The sequence below is a fragment of the Cynocephalus volans genome, chromosome 14 (assembly GCF_027409185.1).
Source record: "Cynocephalus volans isolate mCynVol1 chromosome 14, mCynVol1.pri, whole genome shotgun sequence".
In the NCBI taxonomy this organism is placed as follows: Eukaryota; Metazoa; Chordata; class Mammalia; order Dermoptera; family Cynocephalidae; genus Cynocephalus; species Cynocephalus volans.
Genome location: NC_084473.1, coordinates 25,590,753 through 25,618,020, shown reverse-complemented (window position 1 = coordinate 25,618,020; position 27,268 = coordinate 25,590,753). Strand labels below are relative to the sequence as shown.

The 27,268-nt window shown below is 47.5% G+C and overlaps 1 non-coding gene across 1 annotated transcript; it reads right to left on the bottom strand.

Annotated features, from left to right (window-relative positions):
* Positions 1–24,842: 24,842 nt before the first annotated feature.
* Positions 24,843–24,949, bottom strand: LOC134363516 (U6 spliceosomal RNA). Its single transcript, XR_010021749.1, has one exon. It is a non-coding gene; the product is annotated as a U6 spliceosomal RNA (small nuclear RNA).
* Between the last annotated feature and the right edge of the window lie 2,319 nt (positions 24,950–27,268).

The window sequence follows — 27,268 nt, the reverse complement described above, 5'->3', positions numbered from 1 at the left end:
GCACCCCTCTTTTTAGCTCAGTTGGAAGCAGTTCCCACCTGAGGTCAGGTTCCCTTCATGGGCCTCAGCCACCGAAGGAGCCACATCCTATTTCTCAGTTTCAGATTCCCCTCAGCCTTAGGTCACATGGCTCCAAAGTGAACCCTCGAATGGTTCCCACTGCTTTCAGGATGAGGACCTGGATTCTTAACATTGACTGCAAGGCTCTTCTGGATCCCCTCCCACTTACCTCTCCAGCCTGGCTTCAGGTCCACCTGCCCCACCTGGGGGCACCCCTGGCTTTCGGAGCCTTTTTTCAGGTCCCCAAACCCTCCATACTCCATCTGCTCTCTGTCCCCACATGAGCCCTACCTCACCCGGCTCACTCCTCTCCCCACCTTGCTCATTCCTGCTCCTCTGCTGGTCCCGCCCCCAAGAAATCCTCCATGACCCCAGAGAGTGAATTCCCTTCATCTTATGTTCCTTGGGCTCCCACTCTCCTCCCCGGAAGAGGAAACACCATCTAACAGAAGGACCAGTTGCATCTTAAGCGCTGATGTCTGTCTCCCCTTGAGTACCCAGTCCAAAGTGTCCAGAACCACCGCTGCCGCCACAGCCTCCAGGAACAGATCGGAGTTGCCTCTGCCCTCACTGCTGTGGAACACATTCTGCGTAGTCCATGGAAAACACATCTAGTTGGTGAAGTGAGGTCCTGTGCCTGTGCCCTAGCTGCAAGAGAGGCAGGGGCAATGTGGACAGGCCACTTTCTGATTCAGTACTGGAAGGCAGCCTCTGCCCCAACACACAGGGGAGACCCTTAAACCTGGGGGCAGGGAGCAGATGCTGGGTGGCCCACAAGAATGACAAATGTTCTCTACACTGTGACCCCTAGACTCCTCCCTGGGGGAATTTGCAATGCTCTAGGACAGGGTTTCTCACGCAGCACTTTGACATTTTGGTCTGGATACTTCTTTGTTGTATGGTGTCCTGTGCATTGGAGGATGGCCTCTCCAGGCCTCTCCCCACTAGATACCAGTAGCACCCTCCCAGTCATTTAGACATTTAGGTAATATCTAAATATATTGCCAAATGTCCACTAGGGGACAAATTTACCCCCAGTTGAGAACCACCATCTAGGAGATCTGCAGGAAATGTGTAATACATTTGAGGAACCAGGATTGATTTAACCAGGTTTCCCAAACTTATATGACCATGGAAAAACTTTTTTCTGTAGCACACTTGACTTTATTTCACAGAACTTGGGATGCACTGGGCTAGTAACTGAGGACCTGGCTCTAGGGGTTTCACGGGAGTAGGAAGTTGCCCAGGCCAAATGGCAGTCCAGGTCTGCCTGTTGTCACCTTCCCCACCTGCCCACCTCCCTGAACAGGCTGGAGTCTCCCTGATGTCCAGTTTTGTGAAGGCCCAAGCTCTGGCCCCAGATGGTTATGACCCATTGCCAGGAGCCAAGGGAGGAGACTGCAGAATGCCCTTCAGCTTGTAGGGTCAGTCTTTTCCCCTTGGCTGTGAACCTGTCCTGCAGGCACAGGTCTTGCCCTACCACCGGGAACACTGCCTTTGAAATGAGCCTCCTGCTGTGGCTGCCCACTGTGGCACCCTGCATGGCTTGACAACAATCCCACTAGACTCAGCTCCAGCCCTGCTGGTCTCCAGTGTACAGACCCAGGCTTCCAGTCTGTACTCCTCACGTTTACCAGGTCAAGGCCCTTACTGCTGTCCAAGGAATGCTCTGGACACAGGATGGAGCATGTCTGCCCCAACCCAGGAAACAGCCCTGCCACTGCATTGCAGGATGAAAGGTCACAGTCCCCTAAAGGTCACTGGCCTTGCCTGTGGGAAAGAGCTGTTGGAGTTGTTACTGGTAGGCCAGAATAACATGAACATTGGAGAAACGTGTGTCACTGGCACGTGCAGCCGTCCATTCTGGAGACTTCTCCCGTGACCTGGCAGTGTCCTCACATGATGGCTCAGCTCCCACTTGCAGCTTCGTCTTTGGAACTCCCTCATGTGGCTTATGGTGCCTTCCAATGACCTTAGCTCTTACCCTCTCTATTTCAGTGGAAATAGAATAGTGTCAGGGTTAGACAAACCTGTGTTTGGCCTATCTTGGACATGTCATCCTTCTCTCTGAACTTCAATTTCATTGTCTGGGTAGATTTTTTTAAAGCGCTTTTTTTCTCTTACAGTCTAGAGTTCCATATTTAGGTGCTGACAGGTGGCTCCTGAGTGGTAGAAGATGGGGCTCCTTGAAGTCTCCCTGAGAGTTTAAGACCCCCATGCTCTGGACTCCAGGATTCATCTTCACAGGGCAGGGGAGACAACTGGAGTGAAAAAAAAAAAGATGCTTGAAAATGCCTTGGATCCCAACCAGCCTGAGGATGCGCCAGTGGAAAATTCCTGCTGTGTGTCAGAGGCCCACCTGGCCCGGGTGACAGCCAGCCAGACACGCAGGCCCCACAGCATGTTTAGACAGCACTTTCCTGCCCTGGCCAGAGTTCACCCGGCCCTAACCAAGGCTCCTCCTGTAAAAGAGGGTGGGGTGGGGGGTCCTCGCCTGGGCTCAGGAAAGCTTCCTGTTTCTCAGTAGCCAGAGCAGAATCTAGGGAGTGGTGGAGTGAGCTTTGATAGGAGGAACAGGCAGTGGGAGTCGGCCCTGAATAGACTCTGTGACCCAGGTGTAGCCGCACCCCTCTCTGTACCTCAGGCTCCTCATCTGTGTATTACACGGGGAGGACAAGGACATCTACAGAGTCCTCAGTGGGCCTAATGTTCTACTGGTGCAGATGTATATTCTCTAGGGGATTCCACACCTGCCTTGGGAGAGGTCACAGCCCCTTGCATGGGCAGAACCTAAGGGCAACTCTTGGAAGCTGCTGTCAGAGCCTGCTGAGGCTCACTGGGGTGGGGATGATGGACCTGGGAAGAGTAAAAGGGAGCCCTGAGACACAGGGTGTAGTATTTGCTCAACATCATTGGGGAAGTCTTTGAATCTAGAAATGCTAGAGGGGCCAGGTTTATGCTCTGATATGGGCTGGGCAGGTCACTGGGCCTTACCATGGCCAGAGTGGAGTGGCCCTAAGACCGTGCACAGATCCCATACCCACAACCTCAGCCATCCAGGGGGTCCATACCATGCTGGGGCAGCCTGGCTTGGGGCATTACAAGCCCTCATTAGGGCTAAACACATTGGCCAAAGCAGGTCTGCAATTCCTGTCTCTTGGGAGTCTGATTGGCCTGAGACCTTGGCAAGGCCTGGTCTGGGATAAGGGCCAATTCACCAGAGTGATGCCACCTGGGAGATCCACTGGTCAATGCTACCTGGCCTACTAGACACCCCCCCCCCCCACTAATCACAGAGAGAATCTCAGTGCCTGTTACCTCCCCACTTAATGCCAAGAAGACATGACAAATCTCCCAGGGCCATCCCTGCTTCTGAACCCTGCCCACCCAGGGCCCAGTACCCCACATCCCCAGCCCATCTCTGTGCAGACCACTCTTCAGGCATGTACATAAGGGAAAGTTCTGGATGACATCACACGAAAGCCAGGGGAAGGACAAACTCTGCCCACGTGCCTCAGTCTGGCTGCTTGCTTGCACAGCCCATTGCAGAGGGGATTCCAGGACTCATCCCAGCCACCCCTTCCTTCCATCCTCTGTCGAAGGCCACAGCTCCTTCTTTGAGTTCTCCCAGTCACTCAGAAAGAATGGTTTTTTTTCTCAACTTCTATGCCTGCCCCTCTCGGCTCCAGGTCAAACCTGCCCTCCGTAAAGCCCCAGCTGCCCGGGCTCTGCCCAGTGACTTAGCTCCAGGTAAGCTCTCCCTCCTGAGGTCAACCCAGGACCCTTCCTCCACTCAGGACATCCCTACATCCCTTCTTCTGTTTCTTGCTTTCTTCCAGTTTCCAGCCCATGTCTTCCCCCTTCTACATCCCTACAGTCTCCCCTGGGGTTCTGGTCACCCAGAAATCTCTTTCTCACCTTTTCTGAGGACCAGAGTCATCACGATGTGTATCTTTGGAATCCCAGGATGCTCCAGGATGGGGATGATGGGAGTGGGTGCACACGCGTGTGAATGTGTGTGCATGTGCGCATACATGTGTGTGAACTCATGTGATTTGGGGATAGTCTTCGCTCCCAAAGACAGCATAATGTCTCCCTCTTACAAAGGTCCTTGAAGACCTTCTGTCTCCCTCTGTCAAGGTCAGCCAGGCTGGGGGAGTGTAGGCTCTGAGAGGGCAGCTGGGTCAGGTCACAGAGCAGGGTGTGTTTTCCAGGAGCCCTGGGCCCTCCTGCAGACCCTTCCCACCCTGTGCTGCTTGAGTATCAAGAGAGGGAGGTTTGAGCCTCAAATGGCCTTTGGGGTGGTGGTGGAAGGCAGCTCCACCCCGTGGACAGGCCTGAGTTCAGTGAGATGAAACAGTCATCAGGTGATTGACTTCCTTTTCCAGAGCGTTCCTTTGGTGTCACAGCTCAGGATGCATACAGAAGCTCTGGGAAGGGTTCTGGTTTCTGCTGGGCTTGAGCTCAGGGGGACAGCGGGGGTTGGGGGGAGGCTTACTCTGGAATCTTAGGATTTAGGAGGCTAAGGGAGCAGGGACCCTGGTAGACTGAAGGCCCCAGGGTGCTTCTACCTGCCTTTGGCTGCAGACCCCTTGGCAAAAGGAGGTGCGATGAGCGCCCCATGGCCTGCTGGAAGCTGCATCCCCCAAGCAGACAGGCTGCCTGGGTCAGCAGCTCCTCCCGGTTGTCCACTGTGGTGTGGTTGCAGAGAGACTGAGATTTTCTGTCGCAAAGCATAGCTTTGCTCATTGGTGCCACAGAGAAACCATGTGTGCTGGGCACTCTCTCCCACTTCCCAGATGAGGAGACCGAGGCCTTTGGTTAGAAGCTAAGTAGTATGTCCAAGGGGTCGTGCCAGAAAGTGGTGGAAACAGGCTTCAGACCCACGTCTTCTGACTTGGAGTCCAGTTTCTGTCCCTGAGAACAGGCAGCACCCCTCCCCTCAGCAGAGAGCCCAGGAAGGGCCATTGAGCTTTTAGGCAGCCAGGTGTGGGTTTTGGCCGCCCCTGTTGGTACGGACTGTGTGAGTTTGGGCTAGTTTCTGAGTTTCAGTTTTCTCACAAATAAAATGGATACAGTCCATGGTGCACTGGAGCCAGTTCACTCCAGCTCCTGGAAGCCAATTGTGTGCATTCTTCCCCAGCTCCACACACAGTAACATGAGGTTGGTTAGCTTGGAATGGGCTATGACAGAACTATTTACACCACAGAAATGGGCAAACACTACAGATCTGGACTTTCCTCATTAGCAGCCTGGTTGTTAAACATTTACCAGCACAGCTCTGGGTACAGTTCTCACCTTATAAGACTGACTGTTAAGTTACATAAAGTAACATTCTTCCTGTAATGCTAAATTAGAGCAGATGCTCACAGATAATTAACAAGAGCGAACTTTTTATGTTTTCTGCAGTCGTATCATGTTTTATTCCCTTATTTACTTGGGAAAATAACTTGAGCAAGGATTGTTTTTCTCCATCATATAGATGAAGACATTGAAGTTCAGAAGGGCCACGTGATTGAGCACAGGGGTGCTGCGTGGAGAGCAGGAGCCGAGCTCAGGTCTTTCTGCTCCTTATCTCAGACTCTCTCCACTGCCCTCAGCTGCCCTTCCACAGACCAGGAGACATAGAGTCTCAGAACTATGAGGATCCTGGTGCCAGAAGGAACCCTAGAGATCATCTGTCAACAGTGCAAGCCTCTCATGTCACAGAGGGGGAAACTGTGGCCTGGAGAGGGGAAGGACATGCCCAAGGTCACTCAGCCAGTTATGATCGAACTGAACTTCAGATCCCATATCCCCAGATTCCCCATCTCTACGTCTCTTTCCAAACTGCCTTTAGACCCCTGAACTGGGTGGGATTGTCCTATCTAGACAGCATGGCTGCTGCCCAGTGGGGAGTGGATAGGATGGCCATTGGGGCAACCACCATGTGTCCATTCTGGAGAGAGAGGATATAAAAATAATGCTATCTACCCTGCCTATATCACCAAGTTATGCGAAACTGGCTTGCATATGCTGAAGTATTTACCAGTGTAAGTCACTGACATTTTGTCAATCGGCAAACATTGAGGAGCCAGATCTTCCTACAGGCAGATCTTTGGGCCTCTGTGGGCAACAGAGCACTGGGAGTGATGGACTAGAGCTGGACCCAGCTCCGTAATGCTCATGCCCTGCTCATATCCTTTCTCCCTTCCTCCCTCTCTTAATTCCTTCTTTTCTCCGCCATCCCCCACCCCCCATTTCTTCTCCAGAGAACTGTCCTTGGGCTACTGAAGCCTGCTTTGCCTGCTGGTACCAGAAATGCCTGGAAATTTACATCCCTGGGCACCCCTTAACGAGTAACTGAGATGGGAGGTGTGGAAGTTGGGACACCTGCAGCATTGCTGCAGGATCTGCGAGACCTTACCTGAGACTTCATCCTGCCCTGGCCTCATCCCTCTACCTGCCCTGCCTCCCGCATCCCTTAAAGGTTTCCCCTGGGAGCACTTCCTTAACAAATCCTCATTTCAGGGACTGCTCCCAGGGAGCCCAACCTGGGACACCTGCCTTTTTCATTTTCAGTCACTCACCACTACTTGGGATGATGCTATGTCTTTGTTTGCTCACCGTCCGTCTGCCTCCTTCCATTGGAATACAAGCTCCATGAGGGCAGGGACTTATCTATTTTATTCACTGGTGCATCCCCGTGCCTGGGACAGTGCCTGGCACATAGTAGGTGTGCAAAAAATAGTTTGTTGAATAGTTTTTTCAATTAATTCTCACACTGGCCTGGTGAAGTAAAAATCATCATCCCCATTTCACAAATGAGGACACAGTTTTTTTTTTTTTTTTTTTTTTTTTTTTTAAAGATGACCGGTAAGGGGATATTAACCCTTGACTTGATGTTGTCAGCACCAGGCTCACCCAAGTGAGCAAACCAGCCATCCCTATGTAGGGACCCAAACCCATGGCCTTGGTGTTATCAGCACCACACTCTCCCAAGTGAGCCATGGGTCAGCCCTGAGGACACAGTTTCTCAGAAGTTCAGTAACTTGCCTAGGCTGACACAGATGGCACAGCTGGGATTCAAACTCCGCCTGTGTGCGACTCTAAACCAAAGCTTAGGCATTTATACCCAATTCCATGTTGGCAATCTCCAGAACATTCTAGGTTTTTTCATACCTCTTCAGTGCTGCCCCCATCCCCCCACTGACCACACAGTGGTCCTCTGCCCCCCTGACAGATTCCTGACAGCTCCTTCTCAGGTTTGTTTGCTCTTTCTCTCCCCTGAAATCCTTCAGGATAAGGCTTCATCTTACTTGTCTTTGCTTCCCTAGCACCTACTGGGAGCCTGGCAGAAGGCCGGCATCTGTGAGTGTTTGTTGAGTGAAAGAAAGGAAGGAAAGAAGGGAGGGGGAGAGAGAGGGCAGGAAGAAGGCGAGGAGCAAAGGAGAGGGGAGGGACAGGGACATTCTGCACGGTGAGAGGACAGACAGTGTGAGTCCCATGTGGACAAGGGAGGGCTGTGGGAAGAATGTTGTTGGAAGCCAGGGGAGTGGGCCAGGCACTGGGCCCTCTTGTCACATGGTATTGTTGGGACAGTTCTGACCAGTCACCCCATGAGCTTTTGGTCCAGTCTTGGCGCAGAAGCAGGATGTATCCTGGCACCCTGCACCCAGCCTCGCACCCTCTAAGTGCTGAATGAATAAATGAATGAATGAATAAACAAATGGTAATACAGAATGAAAGGCAGGTTTGATCTGGAGTCTGAGCCTGAGGTCCAGGTCCTGATGGCTCCTTTTCTGGCCTTTCCTCTCCATCCCCCGGCAGCTGTCTTGGTTCAAGCACCATGTGTCTCCACAAGCAGCATTTCCCCCAAGGCTGCTGCTTGAATGAGCTTTCTGCAAAAGGAATTGCCATGTCTCTTCTCTCTTGGTTTAACAAGTCTTGTTGTTCACAGCGTGAAGTCAGACTCCATGGTTCAAGCACAGGAGGCTCTTCGTGGTGGGGTAGTGATAAGAATATGGATGGCCCTGGGCCAGATTGCCCGGGCTTGATTCTTACCTCCATCACTTTATAGCTATATGGCTTTGAGAAAGTTATAACCTTTCTTTTACTATGTTGTCTGTCCTATAAAATGGGGATTGTAACAGTAGTTACATAATTGGGATGCTGTAAAAGTTCTATGAGTTCTTAGGATAATGCGTGGTAAAAATGATGGCCGTCAAATGAATGTCCCTCCAGCCTAATCAATCACTGTTTCCACACCACCTCCGTATGCTTGCCACTGTATGCTTCAGTGATCCAGGACAACTTTTAGTTTCCCCAAACACTCCATCTCTTCTCATGCCTGCGTACCATTGTCCATATTATCCCTTCCTGGGATACACTCTCCCCACTGTTTTCCCTGGAAAGATCTTAGTCAGCCTTCAAATTTCAGCTCAAATGCTGCCTCTTTGTCTGTGAAGACTTCCTGGACTCTCCAGGGACAGCCTCGGAGCTCTTTCCTGTAACCTCTGTATTTGGGTACTGAGGCAATAATCTTATTGCGTTGGAATTGCCTGTTCAAGCTTCAGGCCTACTCCCAAGCCATCTAGCCTGCCCTACTATAAACAAATTGGTCCTGGGAAGATCCAGTATCATAGATACACAAATTCTGCCAAAATTAATCCATAAAATCGGTAAAATAACAATAAAAACTTAACAAAAGTTCTAAAAATGTAACTTTACAAGCTAATTTATAAAGTCATCTAGAAGAAAAAATGCACGAGAATAGCCAAGCCAATTTTGACCCAGTCAGAACATTGAGGAAGAAACAGCCCTTCCACGTACATTTACTATAAAGTGATCCATTCAGAGTGATATTGGTACAAGAAAAGATAATCCAATCAATGAAACAGAATAAAGAAACAGACCCATGGAAATCTAGTATATGCTAAAGTGGCGTTTTAAATCAGTAGGAAATAATCGTTTAAGAATGCTTTGGGGGCAATGGTTTGGACATTAGATTTACCATTTAGGAAAAAATTAAGTTAGATATTATATTGATGATGGTTTTGCTTTTTGAAAGGAGAATTCATTCTAGCTATTTTAATCAGAAAGGAATTTATGGAAGTTATGTATAGCAGCCAGAATTGCAGAGAGTGTTGAAGAAGACTTTAGGTTGAGCTTACCAGAACAACTTCAAAGGCCCAGTGCAGAGCTGAGCCATTGAAGGACATGATGTCTCTGCTACAACCTGGAAGCTGCCAGAGAGTAGGAAGGTTTTGCAATGGATGTTGTTCCAAAACCACATCACCCCTGCCAGGATCTATGCTAGGAAAATAGAGACTGTTCTGCCTTCTTCCCCCCATAACTCAAAGCTTCATGTGAGTTGTATCTGCTTAGGTCCTCTAGGAAGAAGACACCATGATATAGGTAAGAAGGCAAGAGATTTACTGAGATAAAGCTTGTGAAAGATAATGAGGGAGAGGAAGCAGGAGTAGCAGGGACAGCCTTGCGACTGTTACATAGTTCTGACACCTGTAAAAGGAAAAGGAGAAGACGGGAGAATTGGCTAGAAAAAGCCTCAGACTGTGGTGCAGCTCTAAAAATAAAGTCTTGATTACCACAAAGATTGCCCAGAAAAAGAGTCCCATAGTAGGAATAAATGGCCTTACCCCAGTTTTCTGTCCATGCTCGGTCGTTGGCTCGGAGATGTGGTGGACCCTAAAGGCATCTAACTGGGGAACTCTCTATTACATCTGGAATCCTAGCTTCAAGGGAATCTCTGCAATACAGGAAGACACACCAGAAAGTCACTGATATGAATTTTGAGCCAGCCAATATACAGTATGTATCTGTCATAGACCCCTACCCTATACCATATATAAAATAAATTTCAGAGGGATTAAAGAGGTACAGATAAAAAACCAAGCCTATACAATTACTAGAAAAAAAAAATCAAGAAAATGCAGGGATATATTTCTATAACCTTGGAGTAAGGAAGGTTTTTTAAAGAAAGACACAAAAATCTAGAAAACATAGAGACATATTTTAAATTAGTTTTTATTGATTTCCATGTTTTAAAAAAAGTAATTAATACTAACATACTTAATGATGAGAAACTAGATGATTTCCCCCTAAGGTCAGGAAAAAGACAACTATGTCACCTCTCACGAGTTCTATTCCACATTGTCCTGAAAGACCTAGTTAATGCAACGGGACAAGAAAAGAAATGAGGTATATAAAATGGGAAGGAAGAAATAAAACTTTGTTTGCCAATAACATAATTATCTATGTAGAAAATTTCAAAGACTCAACAAAAACTCCCAGAACTAATAACTATAGCAGGGTGCGGGATACAAGGTCAATACACAAAAGTCAATTGTTTTCCTATATGCTTGCAGTGAACGATAGGAATTTGACATTAACAGCACAATGCCATTTACATTAGTGCGAGAAAGGAAGGAAGGAAGAAAAGGAAAGAGAGAGAGAGAGAAAGAAAGAAAGAAAGGAAAAGGAAGGAAGGAAGGAAGGAAGGAAGGAAGGAAAGAAGGAAGGAAGGAAGGAAGGAAGGAAGGAAGGAAAAGAGAAAAGAAAAGAAAGGAAAGGAAAGAAGGAGGGAGGGAAGGAGGAGCAAGAGAGAGAGGGAAGGCGGGAGGGAGGCTGGCTTAGGTGTGAATCTAACATAATGTACAGAATTTATATGAAGAAAACTACAAAACTCTGACAAAAGAAAACTCTGATAAATAAATGGAGGAATATTCTATGTTCATAGATAGAAAGACTCAGTCTTGTTAAGATGTCAGTTCTTCCCAACTTGCTATGTAGATTCAACACAATCCCAATCAAAATTTAAGAATGTTATTTTTTGGACATCAATAAACTGATTCTAAAGTTGATATGGGAGGTGGAAGGCTCAGAACAGCCAGCACAAGACTGAAGAAGACCAAAGTCAGGGGACTGAAACTACCTAACTTGAAGACTTACTATAAAGCTATAGTGATAAAGACAGTATGGTATTAGTGAAAGAGTAGACAAATGGGTCAATGAAACAGAATAGAGATCCTGGAAATAGACTCACACACATATAGTCAAATAGACTTTGACAAAGGAACAACGGTAATTCAATGGAGAAAAGACAGTCTTTTCAACAAATGGTGCTGGAACAATTGGACATACACTTGCAGGATCAATCAATCTAGACACAGACTTTACACCTTTTACAGAAATTAACTCAAAATGGATCATAGACCTAAATGTAAAATGCAAAACTATGATAATATAGGAAAAGATCTAGGTGACCTTGGGTTTGGTGGTGACTTTTTAGATACAACACCAAAAACATGATCCATAAGATAAAATATTGCCAAGTTGTAATGCATTAGAATTAAAATTTTCTGCTGTGTGAAGGACACTCTTAAGAGAATGAAAAGACAAGCCACATATTAGGAGAAAATCTTTACAAAATATATACCTGATAAAAAACTTGTATCCAAAATATACAAAGGACTCTTAAACCTAATTTAAAAACGGGCAAAAGATGTGAATAAATACCTAACCAAAGAAGACACAAAGAGGGCAGAGAAGCACATGAAAAGATTCTCAGCATCATAAGTCACCAGGAAATTGCAAATTAAAACAATAATGAGATACCACTACACACTAAAATGGCTAAATTCCAAAACACTGAGAACACAAATACCGGCTAGAACATGGAGAAACAGAATCATTCATAGCTGGTGGGAATGCAGATGTTACAGCCACTTTGAAAGACAGCTTGGCAGTTTCTTACAAAGCCAAACATAGGCTTACCATTACAATCCAGCAACCATGCTCCTAGGTATTTACCAAAATGAGTTGAAAACTTTGTCCACACAAACACCTGCACATGAATGTTTACAGCAGCTTTGTTTATAATTGCCAGTGGTTGGAAGCAACCAAGATATTCTTCAATAGGCAAATGGATAAACAAACTGTGGTACATCAGTACCATAACATATTATTCATCAGTATAAAGAAAGGAGCTATCAAGCCACAGGAAGACATGGAAGAAACTTGAGTGCATATTGCTAAGTGAAAGAAACCAATCTGAAAAGACTACATGCTGTATGATTCCAGCTGTATGACATTCTGGAAAGGGCAAAACTGTAGAGACAGTAAAAAGATAAGTGGTTGCTAGTGGTTCAGGGGAAAGCGGGAGGGATGAATAGATGGAGTACGGGACATTTTTAAGGTGATGAAACTATTCTGTATGATGCTGTCATGGTGGATAATTGGCATTATGCATTTGTCAATACCCATAGAATTGTACAACACGGAGAATGAACCCTAATGTAAACTATGCACTTGATTAATAATAATGTATCAGAACTGATTCATCAGTTGTAACAAATGTACCACATTAATGCAAGATGTTAATAATAGGGAAAGCAGTGTGGGGGATTAGGTGGGGAGGAGATATATAGTAACTGTCTGTATTTTCTGCCCAATTTTTCTGTAAAGCTAATACTATTCTAAACATAAGTATTAATCTTTTAAATTGATTATGCATATTTATGAGTACGGAGGGGATTATCAGTATTTGTGTATAGTATGTGCTGATCAAGTCAATATTATTAGAATGATCATCATTACAAATCATAATTATTTTTTGTGTCCCTTACCCAATTGCTCCCTAACCATCCCCCTTTCCCATCTCCAGTAACTATAGGTCTGTTCTCTCTTCTGAAAGTTCCTTCCTTCCTTCCTTCCTTCCTTCCTTCCTTCCTTCCTTCCTTCCTTCCTTCCTTCCTTCCTTCCTTCCTTCTCAGCTCCCACTTATGAGTGAGGACATGTGATATTTCTCTTTCTGTGCCTGGCTTATTTCACTTAACATAATTTTCTCTAGGCTCATCCATGTTGCTGCAAATGACAGAATTTCATTCTTTTTATGGCTGAGTAGTGTTCCTTTGTGTATATACACCACAATTTCCTTATCCAGTCTACTAAATTTTAAAAAGTGATCAATATAGTCAGAAAAAGAACGTGGTGCTCAGTTCCTCAGCTTAGGCTGGAGAAAACAACTGTGACAATGACTCAGAGTGGGCCTGGTGCAGCTTAACCTGGACCTGGAAGTTGGTGTCCCACACAAACAGCTATTTTAACCTGACCAACCCAGCTTTTGGAAAATGTCCTGGCAGGGCTTTTTTTTTTTTAAATCCCTATTAGCAGTAAGGCAGAGAAAAGGCCAACTCAGGCAGGACAAGAGAGCTCGGGAGGTAGATCTTACATGTGAGTGAAAGGAAAAAAAGTACTTCCTAAGGCTGGGGCTGGCAGGGGTTGGGGTGGGGGGAGTCACTTAGCCCTGGGCTCCGAGGAAGGGGGATAGTTGGGATAGGCCTGGTGGTGGGAGGAGATTTATCCTGGGAGGCGTGGGGGCAGCTTGTGAAGGACTTCAAAGTTAGCTCTGAACTGTATGTTCACAGTAGAGCCCCTTCTAAGGACAGTTATAGGATATGCTCTGGTGTGTATTCCCCCTTTTCTTCCTAAGATTTCAGGAAATTTTAACATGTCTTTGGCTGTGGTATAGAGAATTAGGAGGAAGCCTGGCCCGTGCTTTGGGAAGAAGGAGGGAGGCCTGACTGGCCCTGGGTGCAATGGTGCTGGGAGAGAGCGGGGCTGAGAGCGGGTGGTGGTTAAGCTGAGAGGGAGCCAGGGCCAGAGCACACTGGGCTTTGCAGGCCAGTCAGCCGGCCTGGACCTTATCTTGTAGACCATGGGGAGACACTGAAGGATATCAAGCAAGATGGTGATGCAATCAAACTTGCACTATAGAGAAAGACAGAAAACCCAGACCATTTCATGAATTCACGGACAGCGGCAGTGCACATCTGCTCTTTCTGTCTGCCCTGCACCTCTAATACCCTTCCTGTGATAAAGAACCCCTCTTTCTTGTGGGGAACCTATTCCATGTGATTTGGGTAGAGCTGATAGCAATCTTCTCAAAAACAGGCAGTGAGCTCATAACCCAGTCCAGGCCGAGGGAGCACCTGATCTGGCCACAGGAGCTTCTTCAGGCACAGGGCTGTGATTCAAGTTTGGGCCACCCAGTTGGGCCCAGGACTTTTCCAACAGAGCTGCTAGGAAAGACCATATCATTCTTGTGAGATCTCCAAACTGAAGGGATGTGAATCTAGGGCTACCGGTGACCGGGAAGGCTTCCTGCCATGTGGGGAGAAAATATTGGAGAGATGGTGTGAGACAGAGCCCTAAGGATATAATCTGAGGCACAGGATCTGGCCATGGATAATGCCGAGTAGAAACAGGTAGCTGAAGGAGAGAGAGAGAGAGAGAGAGAGAGAGAGAGAGAGAGAGAGAGATTGAGAGAATCCGAAGGGCATCGTTGAGCTGCTGGACTCAGCCTTTCCTGAAGTTCACTTGATCTATGCTTTTACATGAGCCGATAATTTTTTTTCTTGCTTCATCTACTTTGTTGCATTTCTCTCACTTATAAGTGAGAGTCCTCACTAACAGTTGCATGTTCTCCCTGAATTGCTCTTCCCTAGACTCAGTATCCCCAATTCATCTTACATCTGAGATGGTTTCTAGATCCCCTCCACCCTGATCAGCCTTGTCTGGATGGAGATACCCACACTAGTTCCCTGGGGAAACCTTCTTTCTAAGGGTTGTATTACAATAAAACACACAATGGACTCCTCTCTGAAGAAATCGTGATACAAGATCAATACCCATGGGTCAGGTGCTGGGAAGGCACTTGAGGGGACCCTGGTGGTGGCCATGATTTGAAGAACCCACACTTCTATAAAGAACATATCAACTTGGCTCATCCGTGGGCAGTTCTGAAGTGAGCACCTTGAGCAACCTCAGTTTCTAAGTGGGAGGCAAAGGAGCGTGTCCTCATTTATAGCCAAAAGGATCCCAGGGCTGCCCTGAAGTACAGATGAAACCACTCTGTCATCTCAAGTAGCTGTTAATGAGATGATCTATAATTTAAAAGTGGCATTAAGAAACAGCAAGAGGAAGGGGACAGGGTAACACATGGTGTCAGACCTGTGCTTACTATCTGAGCTGAGGTGGGGTGTGTACATGTGTGTGTGTGAAGCAGGAGTAGCATGCCCACTCCTCCTGATCCTACAAAGATTTCTCTAATCCCCTTGGTTAAGGTGACCTGAGGACCCACCTTTAACAGAATAGAATTGGATTTAGATCCCCAGATGATGAGTCTCTCAAGTGTGCCTTAGGGACTGCCTGGAACCTCACCAAGTCCTGCTCTTTTTCCTTCCTGATCACTTACTAACACACACAAAATTAACACCCAGATGTTGCCATTTGGGTGTTCGCAAGTCCTATGGCCTTATGGGGCCACCCTGCCTTTTGATATCCAAGAGAAAATGGATTAAGCCCTCCATCTGCAATAGAGGGAAACCCAGGGTTTCCTGCAATACTTCTGGGCATTTGTTCCTAATTCCCTCTTATTCTGATATTCTGTTTCTCCTGAACTTCCTTCCTTCATTTCCTCCCTCCCTTCCTTCCTTGCTTCCTGAAGCTGTTTCCTTCTCTCTGCCTTGTGTCAAGACAAATGTAAAACAGAGATCCTCTTCCTTGACTTCCCCAAAGTAGCTATGGGATAAGGCATACATAACACATTTTTTTCTATATACACTTGAAAGAGCTATATTGCACCTTAGCACAGAAAACATTTTAAAGTTAAATATCAGAGACTCCCTAGGTCATGTCCCCCATCCCCACCCACTAACCATCTTGCCTCCTCGAGGCCCAGCCTCTGCCAGGCTTCTCTCTCTCTCTCTCTCGGACACACACACACACACACACACACACACACACACACACACACACACACACAGCCAGATGCTCACAGCATCTTTCGTTTCTCCTGTTCAGCCCCCACCTGCTGCCTTAGACTGGCTCTGGGCCAATCTTTGCCTGCTCAGAAACCCACTAAGGACCAGATTTGAAATTACTTTTTCCTTTAGCACAATCAAATTATTAGTCTTACCTCCTTCCCCTATCAGTCTCTTCAGGCATGGAAAGATTCATCATCCCTTTGACATGAATTATGCCATCCCCTTGGAAGGCAGAAGTAGCTAGAATAATTTTGTTGGTTGTTTAAATGGCAGCTTTTTCTTTCCTGCTGCTCAAGTTTAACAACAGCCCAGAGATGTTTCCATTGGCTCCACCTGCTAGTCCTACCCACCTGGCTCCATTGCTTTCTTATCAGCACCCCCAGGCTCACCTTACCTCCCCAGTACAAGAGCCTTCTCAGAATTACCTAAGCCCTCATTTCCCAGTTCTCGCTGCCTCCCAAGCTGGAGCACCAGCCCTGGGGTACCTGAGCCACAGGAAGGCCCTCTCTCCCTCCTCCAGTGAGATCTCAGAGCCCTGCTGCTTGCTGAGGTCAGTCTCCCATGCCACTCTGCCTCTGTGTGGCTGAGGGTCTCACAGTGTGCTATTCAGACCCAGGGCCTTAGCGCTGGCACATCCCCAGCACCCGGCGGAGCACCCAGTTCGAGGAATCACTCAGGAAATGTTCACCTGGCTAAAGCAGAGCTCCACCTCCACTGTGTTCTGGGCCCTGGAGGGAAGCAGTCATGTTATTGGACTCAAGGGGTCCATTTCTCAGTAAAATTAACCAAATGAATGCAACAGAGACAAGAAGCCTGGATAGAAGGGCTTATTACCTGTAATAAGTAATGGAGAATACTGGGGATCATTCCCAAAGCAGACAAAGGAAAGAGGGTATCGTGCAAATGGAGGATGTAAACTTGCTCAGTTTGGATCGGACAACTCCTGAAGAACACAGTTCATTGGTCAGTTCTTGAAGCCTAGTTTGTAGCTGCGGCCAGAAAGGAGCCCTCAAAACTTATCTGTGGTCAGGAGTTTCATTGCTGCTTTTTGGGGCATGCTGTTCCCTGGATCTGGCCATTCTGAGCAACAGCTTAGGCATGCACATCTGTGAGCTACAGATAATGCTGGTGGCTTGGGCCTCAGCACAAGGCCTTACATTCCCTAGCTCAGATTCCCCTTCCTACGTTGGTCACAGTGAGACTGGAATTTGGCCTCCCAATTGTCGCACAAGCTGCAGACCTTGATCCTCTCTGCTCCTAGGGCTGGTCCCTGACCAGGCAGCCTGGGGAAGAGAAAGGACCCCCACTCTGAGTATCAAAACACAGGCCAGAGGCCAGTTCTGCTCTAAACTTCCTTGCAGTGTTGGGCAAATCCCTTCTCCTATTTGGACCTCTGTTCCTCATCTGAAAAGTGAGGACTAGATAAGGCCCAGCAAGTTAGCACCCAGTTCTGGGAAGGGGCACCCTTACCTCTGGTGGAAGTTGACTGTGGTGCCTGGAGCCAGGTGCCCTTCAAGGGCAGAGGATGTGCTGTCCCCACTGGACAGGGGAAGGCTGTGCTGGCTGCTGGCCCGGGAGGTTCACGGTGCTGGCATTCTGTAGGACTGAGAGAGGCCAGTGTGGCTGGGGCACAGTGGGTGAGAGAGAGCGTCACTCAGTATGAGGTTGGAGAGACAGGCAAGGGGCCTTGCGGGCCATGATGAGGCATTGGCATTTTAGTTTAAGTGCAATGGAAAGCCATTGAGGAGGTTTTGCATGGGGGCCTGACATGATCTCGTCTACATTTTTAAAAGATCACGCCGCCTCTGTGCAAAGCATGGACTTCAGAGAGGCCAGAGTGGAAGGCAGGGCTGTGTGGGGAGCCTGGGGCAGGGGTCCAGGTGAGAGAGGAACATGCCTCTGACTAGGATGAAGCAGTGGAGATGGAGAAACATGTGGGGATTCAAGGCAGGTTTTGGAGGTAGAAATGATTGTGGTTGCAGTCAGTATGGTGAGTGAGAATGCTGGACAAGCTGGGCCTCTCAGCACCTGTTTAGAGCTGTGTACCTAGGACTCAGGTGCCTCTGGCCATTTACATGTCAGTGAGGCTCAGCCAGTCTCAGGAGGATGATGGTCAGGTCGTCTAAGTGCTCACCAAACTTCACTGCCAACTTACAACATGACTGAGGTAGGAGCCTCGTGCCTCGCTCCCAGTGACGCCAGGAAGTACAAGAACTGGTGGAAGCAGGAGGTGGGGGAGCTTGCGGCAAGGGACTGGAGCTGGGCCCCCCACTGGATCTGCACTGGGGCAGATGTCAGCAGCCTCCCACCCAAGCCTTCTGCATGTTCTCTGCAGCAGTGAGGTGCAGCTTTCCCCTGGCCAGCCAATCTAATTTCAGGAACCCCCTTTTCTAGAGATGGTTCAGGCTCAGCTGGGTCTGCTCCACCTCCAGAGGCCTTTGGGCTGATGTCCTGCACTGGGGCTCTGACAGGTGGGGCAACTCGATTACTGGGTTTGCCTGGCAGGCGCTTGGCACGCTATGGGAATGGAGATAAAGGCAGGGTTGTGTGAGACGGAGGAAGAGGGAGAAGGCAAACAGGGGCTTGGTGTGAGAGGGGTGGGCCACTTGCTAAATAAAATTTAAATCTTTGCCATGATGGCTGCCAAGAAGAGAGAAGTGGCTGATGAAAACCATATGTCTTTGAGTAAGTAGAAAGAGTAGCTCTGCTTTGTGTGCGCACGTGTTAAAGATGTTGCGTTGTTCCCTATGCAATGGAAAATCTCCTATTTTAAAGAATACAATGTTAAGAGGCACTCTGAGACAAACCACATTTCTCAATTAAGTAGTTTACAAGGTTAGTAAAGGAAGGACAAAATAAACCAGCTGAAAAAGGTCTTGCTCAATAACAAAATTTGTTTAAAAGTTCGATGTTACAGTCTACAACTGTATATAGGCTCATTATGTCATTTAAAAAAAAAAATAACCAAAAGATGAAACTCTTCAGGGATGGAGTTAAAAACACTTTAAGTACTGGTGCAGCTGTTACATTTCCTGCTATTTGAAAAAAAGAGTAATTTTTTTAAAAAAATGCAAACTATCATCTTTTACTTTTTCTAAATTGACCCTGAGACAAACTAAAACCAGAGACAGCGACCAACGTAACTACTGCTCACTCTTAGTCTGCAGAACAGAATTCTAGCTTCTTCATCCAATGTTCAAGTTCCAGCGTAATGTGGTTCCAATTGTCTTTCCCTGATTTTCCTCCACTGAATGCTGCTGCCGGCCCTGTCAGCCGCCCCCACACCCATCCCCTGCCATCCATCCTGTTTGGAGACTGCCAGCTATGGGGCTTCCTGGTGCACCTACTTTCCCCTGGGCTGCCTTTCCTCCTGGCTATATGGAAAAATGTTAACCATTCTTTTTTTTTTTTTTTTTTGGCTGCTGGCCAGTAGTGGGACCAGAACCCTTGACCTTGATGTTATAACACTGTGCTCTAACCAACTGAGCAACCAGCCAGCACTACCCACTCTATGAGGATGTCCATTTCCAAATTCTGTCCATTCCACTATCACCTCCGTTTGATTCTTTTGCACAGATTCCACTTCTCTGGTGAACTCTCCATCTTGTCATCTATTTTTTTGACCATATTAATCACAGTTATTTTAAAGTCTGTGTCAGATAACTCCAATATCTGGATCACCTGTGGGGCTCTTTCTGTTATGGAGATACTTTCTGGCTCTGACTGATGTTCTCTTTAATCATAGAGGATTTATTTTTGTTTTCCACAAGGCGGAGACGCAGAATGTCATCCTAATCCCGTCTGGGTTGGAGCTGGTTTGAAGCTGGCAGTCAGACTTTGCGAAGGCTGTCCTATTTTCAGCTCAGCCTTCCTCCTAGAACGTAACCTTGCTGGGGTCCTCACTAGAAGTCTGGCTTGTTCTCTAGGACCCTTTCTCTTTGGTGGGCCTACAATTCTAAGTTTGTCTTCCAAACCCCGTGAAACTGTGCAAAACTCTGCTTAGCTACACTTCGCTAAGGTACCTTCAGGAGAAAGGGGTCTGAGCGTGCTGAGCTAACTTCAACGAGCTTCTCTTCCCCCAGAGATCCTGTCCCTCAGGTTCTGCTTGCCTCATAGTTTTAACTCTGAATTTGCCTTCCAGTCCCTTGAAATTGCCAAAATCTCCAACTCAAGTTCTCAGCTTCTTATCTACCATTTTCTGCTTAGCTTTTACCCTCTTGGTCCCTTGCCGCTCATGAGTCAGAAGATGCCTCAAGGGGAAGAGAAGCAATGAATGTCACCGTCTGTCTGGGATCCTGATTTCTCCAGTCCTGGCTGCCTTCAAGCAGATGGCTTTTGCATTTTGTCCAGCTCATTCTAGGAGGGAGGACTAGGCCTCTAACAAGCTACTCTGATATTCCAGGAAGTGAATCCTCTGTCCATTGCATTAGAATGTGAGCTCCATGAGGGCAGGGGCTGTGCCTCCATCACCACTGCAATCCCTGGCCGATCTCACCCATGGCTTTCAATATCACCCATGCCTGGACGTTTCCAAATACCAGTCTGCAGCCCAGAGCTCTGTTCTGAGCTCTTAGCACACATATCTAACTTCCCTTAGTCATCTCCACATGGCTGTCACACAACATCTCAAATTCAACATGTCCAAATCGTGTTCTTCCACCCAAATCTGCGTCTCTTCCTGCCACCTGTGTCAGAAACCCAAGGGTCACCACTGACAATCCCCACTCCCTCCCCTCCCACACCCAATCTCCCAGTGTGGCTGATTCTACCTTAAAACGCCACATGAAGTCATCCAGTTCTCTCCTCACAGCCACAACCTTGTCCTGGCTACTGTCCCCTCCTGTAGGTTATTCAGTAGTCTCCTCGCAGTTCTTCCCAGAGCCATGCTGGCCTCCTTCCAACCCGTGCGCCAGCCACCCTGCAGGCACAAAGATCCCTTGAAAACAAAATTTGGATTATGTCATTTCTTTGCCTAACACCCTCCAATGACTTCCCATTGCTTTTAACAGCAAGCATTGAAGATAAACCCCTCAAGGAGCCCCGGGACCTGCCTGCTCTGTCCCAAGCCCCTTCTCAGTCTCAGTGGCTCACCTGGCTCTTGCCCTTGAGGCACATTCCACACTCATGTTCTTCCCTGCTCTGCCAGCATCCCCAGTTTATTTTGTCAGGGGAACTTCATACTCAGTCTTCTGCCAGGAAACACTCTTCCCCCTGGTGTGTGCCTCTCTGCTGCTCATCCTTCAGGGCTCAGCCATGTGTCCCCTCCTCAGAGGAGCTTCTCTGCCCCCCAGCATTGGTTGGGTACCCCTGTCACCTTGCTGTCATCGTATCCTTCACTCTTTGTTCATTGCACTCGACACTGTCATAATTACAGTTAATTCAGGGACCATTGATTCCATTTCTCCCCTGATAGACTCTGATATCCTTTGGTCAGGGACTCTTATGGTCACCACTCTATCCCCAGCATTAGCAAAGTGCCTAGGACATCCTAGAGGTTCACAGATGATTTTTTGAATAAATAAATAAAAGCTAGACGTCCACACCCCAAGCCCCAGCCACCCAGCAGAAAGCCATTCAGGGAGCACTCAGCAGAGAGGATTTTTAGTTAGCAAGTGCCTGAGAGTGTGACTAGAAAAATAAGAAATTCTAAATTGCTGTCTAAAGCAGTCTTCTTATTGCTAGGTTTAAAGCACTGGCCGGAGAGCCAGCAGATCTGGGTTCCAGTCCCAGGTCTGGCACAATTCATGACAAATAGCATTTTGATGATGCTTCACAGTTTACAAGGCATTTCCACAGATAGGATCTCATTAAACGGCCCTGTGACCTCCGGCAAGCAGCTTTTAGAGGCCCGTGGGGAGAGAGATCAGAAGATCAAGGAATTGGTTCCAGAGCCAGCTCATCCCCCACGTGCTGTTAGGCAAGTCTCCTCTTGTCCTTAGTCTACTCCTCTGTAAAATGAAGGGCTCCAATGAGATGATCTTTAAGGGTTGTCCATGAAATTTTAGAATTAAAAATCCAGAACTGCCCAAATCCGATCGCAAGTTATTGGAATCCCCTTTCTTTTCAAATAGCCGCTCTCCACTGTCAGTACCTCCCATCCCCCCTGGTTGAAGGTCACCCTCAGGAGGTCACTCTGAACTTCTGGGCTGTGCTCACCCATAGACTAAGGAGGCTTCTTGATAGAGAAGTTTCCAAGGCTGAAAATGAGGACTCTAGAGTCCTTGAGGCCACACAGCTGGTGGGAGATAGACTAAGTGCACATGGACCTGTTCACACAGCAGCACCTGAAACCAGGGTGGGACAGGGGGCCCAGGCTGTCTAATGCAAGTCATGAAAGGGCAGGGTCACCGCTGTCCAGTGCCCAAGGACCGGTGCTGGGGTTTCCTTCCACACCCCACCAGTCCTCGGCTCTCTGAATGTTAAGGTCCCTCACCCTCTTTTCTGGGGAGATTTTGGTGTCGGGGTGTGTGTGTCTGTCCTCCTGGCATTTCAGATGGGGCTCAGCAAAGCCTTGGAAACAAGCAGCTGCATGCTGCTGGGCAGTCCCTGAGTGACAGCAGGCTGCCTACTGTAATGGAGCGCACTGCCCCACACCGAGGCTCCTCCCTGAGCCATGGTGGTGCAACCCAGGGCTCGGCCTCCCTGGTGGCCTGGTGCTTCCTCTCTGTGTTCCTTCTCTTATGAACTCTACACTCTGCTTCCTCAGCCTTCCCTACTGATTCAGAGTCTGATTTGTTAATAAAAAAGGAACATTGGTTGTTCCTAGCCTCCCCCACTGTAATAACTCTACTTTCCCTTAGGCAGTGTGAATGGGAGGCTAAAGGAGGAAAATATATCTCTTAGGAGAAGGGGGGAAAAGAACAAATCGATTTAAATTTCATGACATTGTCTGTTCACATTCTCCACACCTGGCCTTGTGGGTAAGTCTGAGGTGGACCATTGGACCCTGAGAAAGTGCTTTAGTGGCTCTTTATACCTGCCAGGGCTTTGCCAGACCACTGAGCTCTTGGGTCATCTGCACCCTCTCCCTGGGGCATGCGTGCGCTCCTGGGTCCCTGCACGCTGCCGTTAGGCAGGGAGACCAGGGGCCCTGCCTCAGGACCTCCTCCCGCCCCTGCACACCTGCTCTTCAAACCATGCTGGAAATGGCTGAGAGTATAGGGCAGGCTTCTAGACGCATGTGAGCCCTCACGTCCCCACCCAGGGAGCTTGGGAAGTGTGACTCGGTTGTTTCTAAGCACCCTGCCCCACCCACACCCTCCGTGGGTAGTGAGTGCAGGCCAGTCTCACTTCCTCCCTGCCTTCTTCATCCCCTCTGTCCCTAAGACTGCAGGGCAGGCCTGCCAGCCTTTGCCTCTCGGCCTGCCCAGGGTGGTCTTGCAGAAACCAAGATCTGCTTCTCCAGGCCTGCTTCTTGCCACACCAAAGGAATTTAGAAGATCCTCCCTCCAGACAAAATGCAGCCTTCCAGCCTGCCTGGCTGCTGGGAGCTCAAACAAAAGTCTAGTTGATGTTCTGAGTTGAGCAATGATTTGCTCCAGCAGGATCTCCCCTTGGCCCTAGCACCAAATGACTGCTGTGGGTGGAGACCCCTAGGCTACAAGACTCAGGCTGAGGAAATAGATCTGGACTTGTTCCAAATACATTCTCTCGTTTACACATTCCTTTGATAATATTTACAGTGGGCCTACTATGGGCCAGGCACAAAGTTAGGACTTAAACACCTCTTGAAATTTATTTATTTATTTTAGTTTAGCTTAGTTTAGTTTAGTTTAGTTTAGGTTTGGCCATAAAACAAGTCTTACTACAGTTAACAAGATTAAAATCATAGAAAATATTTTCTCTGACCACAATAACAGAAGGAAATTTAGAAAATTCACAAATGTGTGGACATTAAACAACACTCTCCTAAATAAACAATGGGTAAAAAGAAAAATCGCAGGGAAATTAGAGAGTACTTTGAGATAAAAATCAAAGCACAACATATCAAAATTTATAGGATCCAGGGCTCATGCAGAGCTTAGAGGAAAATTAATCCTTGCAAACACCTACATTAAAAATAAGAAAAATCAGCCCAGCAGCAACCACTGAACCACTGCAGAAAGTGCCCTAGGCTCTCCTGAGCTGGGGCAGTGGGGGGCCTTGGGCCTTGGCCACAACCCTCAATACCCAGAGCCAGCCCACTGGCAACCACTGAGCCACCACAGGAAGCACCCCAGACTCTCCTGAGCCAGGGAGGTGGGGGGCTGAGGGCCTCAGCCACACACCCCCTGACACTTACAGCTAGCCCAGTAGCAACCACCTAGCCATCACAGGAAGTGCCCCAGTCTCTCCCAACCCAGGGAGGTGGGGAGCCAAGGGACTCAACCACACCCCCAATGCATGGACCAGCCCAGAGATGTCCACCAAGCAGCCACAGGAAACGCCATGGACTCTCCCAGGCTGGGGTGTGGGGGGGCCTCGGGCCTCGACCACTCCACCCCAACATGTGTAGCCAGCCCAGCAACAACCACAAAGCCATGGCAAGAAGGGTTCCAGGTTCCTGAACTGGGATAGTGGGGGGCGAGGGCTTTTCCACATCCCCCTGACATCTGTACCCAGCCCAGCAATGACCAAGCCACCACTGGAAGCCGTCTCCCTTATGGAAATGACGGGGGTGCCACAGGCCTCAATCCTGCCCCTCTTTCTTCCATCCCACTTCCTTCCCCTTTCCCCTGTCCCCACCCCAACTGCTCTGCAACAACATCCTAGAATGTAAACAATAATATTAATAAAGTTTCATTTTCTGTAAAAAAAAAAGAAAAATCTCAAATCAGTCATGTAAACTTCTACCTTAAGAAAATTGAAAAAGAAGAGCAAACTCAACCAAAAGGAGACATAAGTAGGAAATAAAGATTACAATAGAAGTATATGACACAGGGAATTAAAAACCAATAGAAAAAATCAACAAAACCAAAAATATGGAAGGCTTCACAAATTTGTGTGTCATCCTTGTACAGGGGCCACGCTGACCTTTTCTGGATGGTTCCAGTTTTAGTAGATGTGCTGGTGATGCGAGCACTCTTGAAGTTTTCTAAATAGCAGTTTTATTGAGTTGTAATTGACATACCATACAATTCGTTCTTTTAAAGTGTACAACTCACTGGTTTTTAGTCTATTCAGAGTTGTGCAACCATCACCACCATCTAATTTTAGAATATTTTTATCACCCCCAAAAGAAACCCCGTGCCCATTAGCAGTCACTCCCCAGTCTCCCCATCCCCCAGCTCCTGGCAACCGCCAATCTACTTTCTGTCTCTATGGGTGTGTCTGTTCTAGACATTGCATATAAATGGAATCATACAATATGTAGTCTTTTGTGACTGACTTTCACACAGCACAATGTTTTTAATATTCAACCATGTTGTTGCATGTATCAGTACTTCATTTCTTTTTATTGCCAAATAATGCTCTATAGTACAGATATACCACATTTCATCTATAGAATCAACAGTTGGTGAACATTTGGGCTGTTTTGACTTTTTGGCTATAGTTGCTGGGTCATACGGTAACTCGGCTTAACATTTTGAAAACTGCCAAACTCTCTTTCAAAGTGGCTGCACCATTTAACATTCCCGCCAGCAACGTGCGTGGGCTCCCATTCCTCCATACTCCCGCTAACACTTATTATCCATGTTTTTGATTTTGACCATCATTGCAGGTGTGAAGAGGTATCTCCTTATGATTTTGATTTAATTTCCCTGATGGCTAATGATGAACTTCTTTTCATGTGCTCATTGGCCATTCATATATCTTCTTTGGAGAAATGCTATTCAAGTCTCTTGCCCATTTTTTAGTTGGCTTATTTGTCTTTTTATTGTTGAATTGTGAGAGTTCTTTATATATTCTGGACACAAGTTTCTTTTCAACTCCTCTTGAATTTTTTTTTTTTTTTTTTTGTCTTTTTGTGACCGGCCGTACCGCGCTCAGCCAGTGAGCACACCGGCCATCCTTATATAGGATCCGAACCCACAGCGGGAGCACTGCTGCTCTCCCAGCACCGCACTCTCCCGAGTGAGCCATGGGGTTGGCCCTCCTCTTGAATTTTAAGAGCCATTTAAATCAAGGTTGGAGCAGGGGTTGCAGTTTAAACAATCTGTAGAGTTCATTGCAAGGTGACAGAAACCTTGCAAAAAGTGCATTCCATCCCATGCAGAGGGTTCATGCAGGGCCAGATCTTGGAAGGAAGGGATGTAGAACTGTCCTTCCCTGGAGTCTGCTCACTGCTTAATTACATCCCTTTCAAAATCCCTGCTGAAGAGGTGTTAGAGATGTAACAGGCTGGAGGGGGTAGGGGTGCAGATTGGTAAGTGTATTGAAGGCAGAATAATACGGGGGGAGGGGGATCTTTCTTTATTTCTTTCTTAGCAAAGGCTTTTATTTCTTGGGCAAATTAGATTTTCATAGAAAAGCATTTTGAAATTGTAGAGGATTTGCAAATATAAGGTGACATTCTTATGGTTACTGTAGTTATTTGTAGGAACCAATGAAAATCCTCTCTAGGATGAAATCTCAGAGCCTGTGTGTGAGGGAGGGGCAGAGGGTGGAGATCAAGAGAATGACAGCTAAAGAAGAGAGAAGGGTAGCGGAATTTGCAAACCTTGGTTACGTGTATGTGTGTGAGAGAGAGAGAGAAAGAGAAAGAAAGACTTTTGTGATTTCTGGCTTATTCCTTTAGCACCTGTATAATTATTTACTTAATATTTTTCTTTAAATGGGCTTCTATTTCTCTTAATCAAATGGATATATTTATAAGGAAACTCTATATCACAGTCATAAATGGCAAACCTGCATCATTTTCAAAATGGAAACTACAATATAAATAAATGTAATGAAATCAAAGTAGTGTTATTAAATTCTGGCTGGAATTTGCCTGCTGGGCCTGGAAAACTGTCCCTGACTTCTCAGCCTGGCTCAGCCCTCCTGTCACTCAGGTCTCTGCCTGGGTGGCGCATCCTCAGGAGGGCTTCTGTGACCTCCAGCCTCTCCAGCCTGGTCCCCGCTTGCTTTCCTAGTACATCTGGCCATGTAAGGGATGTGCGCGCGTGCATGCATGTCTGGTTCCATGAGGACAGGCCTGTGTCTGCCTTACCCACCTCCATCTCCACTGCCTGGCTCAATAAACAGTGGTTGAGTCAGTAGCCAAATCTCTGAGCTGCAGGAGAGCTCTCTTGTTTGTTTCTGTTCTCCTTTTAGCAAGTGTCAGCCAGGTGTTAAAGGCACCACCAACAGGTGCCAAGCTGCCACTTGCTGCTGGAGAAGGAAGTGGGGGTGACCACTGGGGGGTGATCCCGCACATGGTCTGGCTTCCCTGGGTTTCCCGTCCCATGCTGTAGGAATC